Consider the following 11,315-nt stretch of genomic DNA (forward strand, 5'->3'; position numbering starts at 1 on the left):
TCCTGTAGAGCTTATCTATGTTTGCAGACAAGATGGCAGCGCCTTCCCCAGTACGGTGAAGGCTGTCTGGCATCAGTAAGCCACCAGTTGCCAACAGCCAATTGCACCAGCCACCTATTTAATGACGTCAGCCTGTTAAATGCCTCATCATTAGCCCGGGAGGGAGGGGGCCAGAGACGATTAACTGATGCTGACACATCTTTCTAGCAAAGTCACAAGTCCTCTCTATGTTCATTTTTGTGACCTCGGAGTGCTTTCTTCTGACATCATTGGCGCCGACGTGAATAACAATGTGGCTATGCCTAGTGTCATGTTCCTTTGTCTGTCTACCCTTCTCTAACATCAGCACCCTGAGATGGGATGCAATGTTGGGAGCTTTGGCCCACACAAATACATTTAACGTCAGCCGGCATCTGTAACCTGACTTTGTGAGTGATAGAATCCCCTATCAGTAAAACCTGGCGTTTCGGCCTGGAGATAGGAGTGGAAGTCACCCGTGGGCTCAAACAACTAACAACAGGCATATCTAAGGGAGTAAACCAGTTCACAGTTCGAAGTGGTGACTGTGATCGGGGTATCGCAAGTGGGCACCAAGCCCTACATGACTTCCTCTGACTAACCATGGTCCAAAAGCCGTCATCCACAGGTGGCGATTCTAGGCTAATGCTGATGGGCATGCTAGCCTCATCTGAAGTGCCTGTAACATCTAACTCCACTGAGCTAACAAGCTTCACAGCAGTTACACAGAAAAACTAACAGAAGTAGTAGTAACAGTAATAAAAGAAATGATTAAAAAATGCGTAGCCAAGCTAGCGCAAGCTAACCGCTGGCGAAACACTAACCACTCCTAAGATTCACAACTGGAAAAATTTAGTTAAATAAGATTTACAATAGATGAACTTAAAAACTAAAAGCAATGCTAAAAAGAAATAGATGAAATGAATAGAACCTCGCTGTGATTACAAGGGCGTCAATTCAGCACACAGTCCATTGGAAGCAAGTTGCCAGATTTCTACCCTTTTAAATTCATTATATTAGTAAACAGAGTGGCTCGCTGCCTCAACTTTACCAAAAGTCTGGATCTTTTAGTGAAGCTTAGGGCTCGTGGCCAACAATCACATTAGTATTTCTTCTGTTTTTCACCGCAGGTAGCCCGTACAGCATTGTATGTACTTTCTGCATATTCCTGCTACATTCTGCCGCGCATTGTGGGGTTTTGTGTTGTTTTTGTCACATTTGACCAGCACTCTGGGAAGTCGACCTGGTTTCTGGTGCTGCTGCACTCTGAATGTGCGCGAATCATTCAAGCCAGCTTCAAACACATTCTGGCTATTCGAAAGTCATTCATACACGGCTGTCCAAATGCTGTTCAAATTACCATAATAGTCTGTCTCGTACGAATGCAGCTCGAATTCTGTTTGTTTGCTAATTTGTGTGATTTGTACGCATTCATGCTGTAGTGTGACAGGGCCCTAAAGCATGTCCACACAAAAGGAGGCTGGGCTTCATGTGGCCCGCGGGCACCAGTCAGTGACCCTGCTTCAGGTGCAGCTCAGTGATAGATTTAAAGCTGCTGCTGTCTGACCCAAATGACATAAATCATCACAATGTTTGTGCATTTGGATTTAGCAGCACAGATGTCTGATGTGAAGGTGATATGAGGATTTTTAACTTTAAATAACAGTGTGGCTGAAGTTTGAACAGAACCACCGGATCAGTGGAACAGAGAGAGTTTAATGAACGTCTGCAGATGACAGCAGTGTCGGGGTTTGATATTTTGTCTGGTTTTCTGTTTGTTTTTTGGTCTGTTTTTGTTATTTTCTTTTTGCTGTTTCGTTGTTTTTCTGTGTGTTCATTTTCTTGCTGGGATTTTCTGCTTGAGTCTGTCTGTTGCTGTCTCGCTTGTCTGTCTCTTGGTTCTTGGCGATGGTGGTTTCCCACTGTCTGGCCACGTCCCTGGTTCTGGTGCTTTCTATGCACACCTGTTTCCTGATTTGCTGATTGTCACCTGGGGTTATATAAGCTCACTGGGTGTGTTTGACCCTCACCAGATTGATGTCTTCTTGTACCTTCTATCCAGCTCTTGATCTTGTGTTCCATAGTCCTGCCTGCCTCGTTCTGTTCTCAACCTCCTGCCCAGTTTTTCCGACCTCCCCCACAGCCTGATGATTGTCGTAGTGCTGCTGTTTTTTTGGACTTCCTTCTCGTGTACTGACCACTGCTATCCTCATCACAAAAGTCTTTCTACAACTACAGCTGTTTGTGTGAGCCTCACATTTGTGTCCAAATGTCTTTGAGAAACCTGTCTGTCAAGCAGCAGGAGGGTTTGTGTGACATATCAGCTGACTTTAGTGAGAAACAGAAAACAGGTTCTCTTTGGGTTCCTCTGATTGGCTGAAAACAGGAAGCACATGGAGTGTTCAGTGCAAGACTTCATTGGAGACAGACGGACACTAAGACTCACCTTCAAACTAAATTAAAACCTGGAACCTGGAGAGGAACGACATCAGAGACTCCAAACACTGAAAATAAGTTTGACCAAAGCTCAAAATAAAAGTCAATTAAAAGAACTTTCTGGATGAAGGAGATGAAATTGACTGACTGCTGTCTGTTGTTAAAGACAGAAGATGTCTTCAAGGTCAGAGGAGGATCTCTGCTGTCCCGTCTGCTGTCAGGTCTTCAAAGATCCTGTTCTTCTGTCGTGTGGTCACAGCTTCTGTAAAGACTGTGGGAGAAGATGGTGGAGGGACAAACAAAGAAATGAGTGTCCATTCTGTAAGAGAAGATCATCAAGAGAAGATCCTCCTTGTAACTTTACTTTAAAGAACCTGTGAGTCCTTCAAGGAGCAGGACAGAAGGTCTACATCAGGATCTGAGTCTGTCTGCAGTTTGCACTCTGAGAGACTCAAACTCTTCTGTTTGGACCATCAGCAGCCAGTTTGTCTCATCTGTCAAGACTCACAAATCCACAAGGTCACAAATTCAGTCCCATCAATGAAGCTGCTCAGGATCTGAAAGAGGAGCTTCAGGAATCTCTGAAACCTTTACAGGAGAAACTGAAGCTCACTGAGAAGTTAAAGGAAAGTTTGTCCAAACAGTCAGAACACATTAGGTCCAGGCCCGACTCACAGAGAGGCAGATTAAGGAGCAGTTTGAGAAGCTTCATCAGTTCCTGAAGAGAAGAGGAGGTCAGGATGGCTGCTCTGAAGGAGGAAGAGGAGCAGAAGAGGTCCAGAAGATGCAGGAGAAGATTGAGGCTCTGAGCAGAGAGACGGCAGCCCTGTCAGAACACCATCAGAACCACAGAAGAAGAGCTGAGAGCTGAAGACGCCTCATTCCTGCTCAACTACAAGACTGCAGTGGAAAGAGTCCAGCAGCGCCCCCTGCTGGATCATCCAAGCTGCACTCAGGAGCTCTGATAGATGTGGCCAAACATCTGGGCAACCTGACCTTCAACATCTGGAACAAGATGAAGGAGATGGTCTCCTACACTCCTGGGTTCTGGATCCAAACTCTGCTCATCAAGAACTGATCCTGTCTGAAGATCTGACCAGTGTGAGATGTGAACCAAGACAGAAGCTTCCAGAAAACCCAGAGAGGTTTGAACTGCTATGCATCTGTCCTCAGTTCTGAGGGCTTTAATGCTGGAACTCACAGCTGGACTGTGGAGCTCAGAGACCAGACAGACTGGACAGTGGAGTGAATGACTGAGTCTGACCAGAGGAAGGGAGAAGAACTGTCAGAATGTTGGGGAGTTTGTTGTTTAAAGGTGAATATGCAGCATTCTCCTCATCTCAGGTTCCTCCTCTGTCTCTCTCAGTGACAAAGCTCAGAGGATCAGAGTTGATCTGGATTGGAACAGAGGAAAACTGTGGTTCTCTGATCCAGATTCTAACACACACATTCACACACACTTTCACTGACACACTGTTTCCATCTCTTGGCACATCAAGTTCTGACCGGTGAAGATTTTACCCGTAAAAATCTCTGTGGTTTGTATTTAGTTCTGAAACTTAATAATATGTAATATTTCAGGAAAGAGTTTTCCTCTGTTAAAATGAGATGAGTGCTTAAAGAAAAAAAAATAGGAATATCAAGAAAAGTGTGAAATTAAATTCTGGCTTCATCTAATTCTGACATTAACAGACTGATTTTTATAATATTTTTTTTATTAATGTTTAATTTGTTAGTCCTGGTCGTTTCTCTCAGAAAAGTCTGATTTAATGTTTTGCCCCAACATGACAGTTTCTTTTGGGGATCAATAAAATAATCTATTTATTTATTGATGTCTTTACCTCACTGTTTCCGGTCTCAAGTCCATTTAATACCAGGGCTGTGAAATGAAAATTGTGAAATCCGAGGAAAATTTGCAGGGGGGGGGGCAGGGTCCAGGAGCTGGGGTCTGGGGCCCTTTTTCAAACCGTCTTTCTCTCCATCTTCTCTCTGTGCGACGTTTGCTCCGTGACACAGACATGCTGCACAATTCTTCTTTTAAAAAACTTGAAAGCTCTAAAAGTCGGGGATGCTACATTTAGCTTAAGCATTGCACAGGAGCTACACAGCGTTGCCGCAACAACCAACCAGTCCTGCTTTACGACAACTGTCGTAACAGCTACGCTTTGAGTGGCATTTTTCCTCCGCGAAACTCCGCGGATCCGAGGAAACTGATTTGTACGTATCTGTAACACAGATCAGTGTCCGCAGACTTATAAAACTTACACTTTGTTGTAAAAAAGAGAACACTTTGCGATAAGCATTTTAAAACTCAGTGATGTTCACGATTAAAGAGTACATCACTAACACCCCACCCCCCTCCCCATGATGAAATCCGCGGAATCCCGCGGAGTTTTCACAGCCCTGTAATACACTGTTTTATTGACCCCTAATTGTCCCTTAATTGTAGTCAGTGGGTGTAGAAGACGGATGGATAGATGGAGGTTTTATAGACCTTTTGGTGAGAAACCTTGTGTCACATAAATCACTATAAACTATCTGGATCTTGTTCCTCAGACTGGACACTTGTGTTGATCAGTTGACAATAATGATATTGTCCATCACTTGTTTGTTTGTTCATCTTGATTATCTTTTGCACTAAGTCCAGATGTTGAACACGGTGTCCTGTAAAAATCCACTGTTTACTTCTGAATCCACGTCTATTTGATGTTTCTGATGTTCAAAATGCTTCAAACATCCAGGATGTTGTCCATCATGTTTGTTTGTTTATCAAGAACTGTGAGTTTCTTTGTTTAAGAGGATCAGAGTTGATCTGGATTGGAATGGAGGAAAACTGTGGTTCACTGGTCCAGATTCTAACACACACATTCACACATTCACACACACTTTCACTCACACACTGTTTCCTTACATTTACACATTAAGTTCTGAACCTGTGAAGATTTTACCCGTAAAAATCTCTGTGAGAACAGAACAGGAAAGTTTGACATGAAGAAATGATGATTTTGAACGTTTACACCAGTTGTGTCCAAAGTATTCCAAAAAGGGCCGAGAAGGTGCAGGTTTTCTTTGCAGCTGCTGATTGCAGCAGGTGATTTCACTGATTAACATCACTTTGAACAGAAGGGATGAGTCCGTCACTGCTCCTAGTGGCTGGATGTTGTGTCTAACTGTAATTGGAAAGTGTCAATGCAGAGGACAAATTTAATTGTATGTATGTACAATGACAATAAAGGCTCTTCTTCTTCACTTGAAGATGTGTGTGTGTGTGTCTCGTGAACTAACTGCAGCAGGTGATTTCACTGATAGTGCAGCAGATAACTGAAACAATCATACAAATGGTGATACAAGCACCAAAGTTGGCACAAATACTCCTTAGACATTACTCTTTTGAAAAAACTAACTGGCCACTTGTATTTTCAATATGCGGCCACGTAGGGGTCACAGGGGTCAAAATTAAAAATGCTCAAATCATTTTGAAAACTACACCACATTATTTGTCTGATCGTAAAGATTCCGAAAAGGTATAGTTTGGACTATCTATGACTGAATGCAGGAGTTATGGGGTAAAAACAGCAAAAATGGTGACAAAGGTCAGTTTCAGTTTGTACAGGGGTCAAAAGTTAAAGTTCCTTCAATTTTGGTAAAAAGTGATGCAAATTATTGGTTGAGCTAATAGGATTAATAAATGGAATAGTTTTGATTGTGTTGCATGTTTGGTCTCCAAAGTAAAGGTCAAACAAGGTCAATGTCCATTGGATTCTATGACATGTGACATATGTTACCCCGTAGCATAACAAAGCATGACACATGGCCCAAACTATTCCTTTTAAAACCCTGTTGACTAATAATTTGCATCATTTTTTTTTACCAAAATTGGAGCAACTTTAACTTTTGACCCCCGTACAAACTGAAACTGACCTTTGTCACCATTTTTGCTGTTTTACCCCATAACCCCTGATCATTCATAGTCAAGTCAAGTCATAGATAGTCCAAACTATACCTTTTTGGAATCTTTACAATCAGACAAATAATGTGGTGTAGTTTTCAAAATGATATGAGCATTTATAATTTTGACCTCTGTGTAATTCTTCAATTGACCCCTACCTGACCGCCTATTGAAAATTCAAGTGGCCAGATTGATTGATTGATTGGTCTGCTGGAGGTTTCTTCCTGTTAAAAGGGAGTTTTTCCTTCCCACTGTCACCAAGTGCTTGCTCACAGGGGGTCGTTTTGACCGTTGGGGTTTTTCTGTAATTACTGTATAGCTTTTGCCTTACAATATAAAGCGCCTTGGGGCGACTGTTTGTTGTGATGGCGCTATATAAAAAAATTGATTTGATTTGTTATAAATCCAGATGTTTTGGAAGACCCACATTTCTCCTTGGACGCTCCAGATGTTGTGTACTAGAGGATTGTCCACAATGGTCCATTTCCACCAAAACCCGAGAAACCTCGTTCTGAGGACAATTTTTATCTGTTCACCTGCAGTGTCCTAAACTCATTTTCTAAATCATTCAGTTCATTGTCAAAATCAAAATCAAAATGATGATCATCATTCACAATGCCTGGATTTACATTCTTTTTCTTTTCTTCCAGTAATTGATTCACGTCTTTTGATAGAATTTCCATTTACCGACACCAAATACTTAACAGTACCCAAACCTGTGGAACGTCACCATTACCCATTTCTCTCTGTAGTTTCGTACAAGCACTGCTTGTTCTGAGTCTACCCTTCAACTTTAACTGTTCCGAACCTGTCAATCCTGGATAAATTGAGAGAAATTTGATTTTAGCCAAGATAACTGATGCGGACTTTTCTTTTCTGCCGGTGTTTTCCAGTTGTCACGTGTGGTACATTTCGATCACCAAACAAGAAACTTGCAACACAGTGCTGCAAAGACAAACCACCAAGTGCTCGACTTTGGCTAAGGACTGTTAAAAGTTTTGCACCAGCCTCTCTGCCAAACCATTTGAGGATGGATGGTAGGTCGGAGTTTTGATGTGTTTAACAGCATTCAACTTCAGAAATGTCTCAAATTCACTTATCAGTTACCACCTCTTTAGGTAACCCATAGATAGATAATCTGTCCTGCATACAATAATGTCCAGCCCCCATGGGCTTATAAGACACTCCCCCAAAAAAGTTACATGTGGGTACAGCTGTCTCTACCAGAGCTGCTTTCTCCAAAAATGTACCCAAAGCAAACACCTCTTATTCAAACAGCCAACTTATCATATTAAATAAGCGAAGTGCAAACTGCATATGCGCGAGCATGGGTAAAATGGGGCAAAATCCCAACTACCAAACTCACACCGCTCCCATTGAATTTCGTATACAGTAGCATTGGAATATAAAACTTAAGGCTACAGGGATTGTTTCAAAGGCTTTAAGCCTTAACCGACACATACAATGACAGGTGCGCATGGTGCTGTTTTCAAATGCTCGAACGGAATTTATAGGCTTGAAAGTTGGCTGAAAACACATGATTGCAAAGCTCCAGCGAGTCCACACAAAGACGGAAAGAAGAAGAAATGTGGTCGTAAACCTTCGTTCATTCGACAATTTCTCCACAGAAAAGAAAGATCCAGACGGATGCAAAAGACAGACTAAATTGTAAGATTCTTGCACACATTTATTTTGTCAATATCCGAAACTGTGCTGATTATAATGTGGCTGAAGACGCCGTTTTCGTGCATTGGCTTATGACTGTAATGTCACGCCATGAATGACGTGGCCATAATATTATAATATTGACATGAACTATAAACAAACTGCATGCATGCACATATCACTGTATGTCTGTCAACTTATCAAACAAACATGACACCAAAGAGGTTATAGTGAGACTCACCTTCCTTATTATGAAGCCGGTGGAGTAGCGATTTCTCATCCCTGCTTAGCAAATATTCTGCAATATCCACAGTTTCAGTCTCTGGACTTCGGCTAACCATCCATCAGTTGCCTTCAATCAATCAATTTAATCAATTTATTTATATAGCGCCAAATCACAACAAACAGTTGCCCCAAGGCGCTTTATATTGTAAGGCAAGGCCATACAATAATTACGTAAAAAACCCCAACGGTCAAAACGACCCCCTGTGAGCAAGCACTTGGCGACAGTGGGAAGGAAAAACTCCCTTTTAACAAAAAACCTCCAGCAGAACCAGGCTCAGGGAGGGCAGTCTTCTGCTGGGACTGGTTGGGGCTGAGGGAGAGAACCAGGAAAAAGACATGCTGTGGAGAGCAGAGATCGATCACTAATGATTAAATGCAGAGTGGTGCATACAGAGCAAAAGAGAAAGAAACACTCAGTGCATCATGGGAACCCCCCAGCAGTCTAAGTCTATAGCAGCATAACTAAGGGATGGTTCAGGGTCACCTGATCCAGCCCTAATATAAGCTTTAGCAAAAAGGAAGTTTTAAGCCTAATCTTAAAAGTAGAGAGGTGTCTGTCTCCCTGATCTGAATTGGGATGGTTCACAGGAGAGGAGCCTGAACTGAAGGCTCTGCCTCCCATTCTACTCTTACAAACCCTAGGAACTACAAGTAAGCCTGCAGTCTAGAGCGAAGCGCTCTATTGGGTGATATGGTACTATGAGGTCCCTAAGATAAGATGGGACCTGATTATTCAAAACCTTATAAGTAAGAAAAGAATTTTAAATTCTATTCTAGAATTAACAGAAGCCATGAAGAGAGGCCAATATGGGTGAGATATGCTCTCTCCTTCTAGTCCCCTTAGTACTCTAGGTGCAGCATTTTGAATCAACTGAAGGCTTTTCAGGGAACTTTTAGGACAACCTGATAATAATGAATTACAATAGTCCAGCCTAGAGGAAATAAATGCATGAATTAGTTTTTCAGCATCACTCTGAGACAAGACCTTTCTGATTTTAGAGATATTCGTAAATACAAAAAAGTCCTACATACACTCAACAAAAATATAAATGCAACACTTTTGGTTTTGTTCCCATTTTGTATGAGATAACTCAAGATCTAAAACTTTTTCCACATACACAATATCACCATTTCCCTCAATATTGTTCACAAACCAGTCTAAATCTGTGATAGTGAGCACTTCTCCTTTGCTGAGATAATCCATCCCACCTCACAGGTGTGCCATATCAAGATGCTGATTAGACACCATGATTAGTGCACAGGTGTGCCTTAGACTGCCCACAATAAAGGCCACTCTGAAAGGTGCAGTTTTATCACACGCACAATGCCACAGATGTCGCAAGATTGAGGGAGCGTGCAATTGGCATGCTGACAGCAGGAATGTCAACCAGAGCTGTTGCTCGTGTATTGAATGTTCATTTCTCTACCATAAGCGTCTCCAAAGGCGTTTCAGAGAATTTGGCAGTGCATCCAACCAGCCTCACAACCGCAGACCACATGTAACCACAACACCAGCCAGGACCTCCACATCCAGCATGTTCACCTCCAAGATCGTCTGAGACCAGCCACTTGGACAGCTGCTGGAACAATCGGTTTGCATAACCAAGAATTTCTGCACAAACTGTCAGAAACCGTCTCAGGGAAGCTCATCTGCATGCTCGTCCTCATCGGGGTCTCGACCTGACTCCAGTTTGTCGTCGTAACCGACTTGAGTGGGAAAATGCTCACATTCGCTGGCATTTGGCACGTTGGAGAGATGTTCTCTTCACGGATGATGCGAAGGAGATGTGTTGCACTGCATGAGGCAAATGGTGGTCACACCAGATACTGACTGGTATCCCCCCCAATAAACAAAACTGCACCTTTCAGAGTGGCCTTTAATTGTGGGCAGTCTAAGGCACACCTGTGCACTAATCATGGTGTCTAATCAGCATCTTGATATGGCACACCTGTGAGGTGGGATGGATTATCTCAGCAAGGAGAAGTGCTCACTATCACAGATTTAGACTGGTTTGTGAACAATATTTGAGGGAAATGGTGATATTGTGTATGTGGAAAAGGTTTTAGATCTTTGAGTTCATCTCATACAAAATGGGAGCAAAACCAAAAGTGTTGCGTTTATATTTTTGTTGAGTATATTTGTTTAATATGCGCATTGAATGACATTCCTGATCAAAAATGACTCCAAGATTTCTCACAGTATTACTAGAGGTCAGGGTAATGCCATCCAGAGTAAGGATCTGGTTAGACACCTGTTTCTAAGATTTGTGGGCCAAGTACAATAACTTCAGTTTTATCTGAGTTACAAGCAGGAAATAGAGTCATCCATGTCTTTATGTCTGTAATACAATCCTGCAGTTTAGCTAATTGTGTGTGTCTTCTGGCTTCATGGATAGAATAAAGCGGGGTATCATCGCGTAACAATGAAAATTTAAGCAATGCCGTCTATAATGCCTAAGGGAATGTATAAAGTGAATAAAATTGGTCCTAGCACAGAACCTTGTGGAACTCATAATTAACCTTAGTCTGTGAAGAAGATTCCCCATTTACATGAACAAATTGTAATCTATTAGATAAATGATTCAAACCACCGCAGCGCAGGCCTTTAATACCTATGGCATGCTCTAATCTCTGTAATAAAATTTATGGTCAACAGTATCAAAAGCAGCACTGAGGTCTAACAGAACAAGCACAGAGATGAGTCCACTGTCTGAGGCCATAAGATCATTTGTAACCTTCACTAATGCTATTTCTGTACTATGATGAATTCTAAACCTGACTGAAACTCTTCAATAGACCATTCCTCTGCAGATGATCAGTTAGCTGTTTTACAACTACGCTTTCAAGAATTTTTGAGAGAAAAGGAAGGTTGGAGATTGGCCTAATTAGCTAAGATAGCTGGGTTAAGTGATGGCTTTTTAAGTAATGGTTTAATTACTGCCACCTTAAAAGCCTGTGGTAC

At 42.1% G+C, this 11,315-nt stretch overlaps 1 pseudogene; it reads left to right on the plus strand.

Annotated features, from left to right (window-relative positions):
* Positions 1-2,447: 2,447 nt before the first annotated feature.
* On the plus strand, positions 2,448-3,900 carry LOC117505833 (annotated as a pseudogene).
* Positions 3,901-11,315: the final 7,415 nt, after the last annotated feature.

This window comes from Thalassophryne amazonica, chromosome 3 (genome assembly GCF_902500255.1).
Source record: "Thalassophryne amazonica chromosome 3, fThaAma1.1, whole genome shotgun sequence".
Lineage (NCBI taxonomy): Eukaryota > Metazoa > Chordata > Actinopteri > Batrachoidiformes > Batrachoididae > Thalassophryne > Thalassophryne amazonica.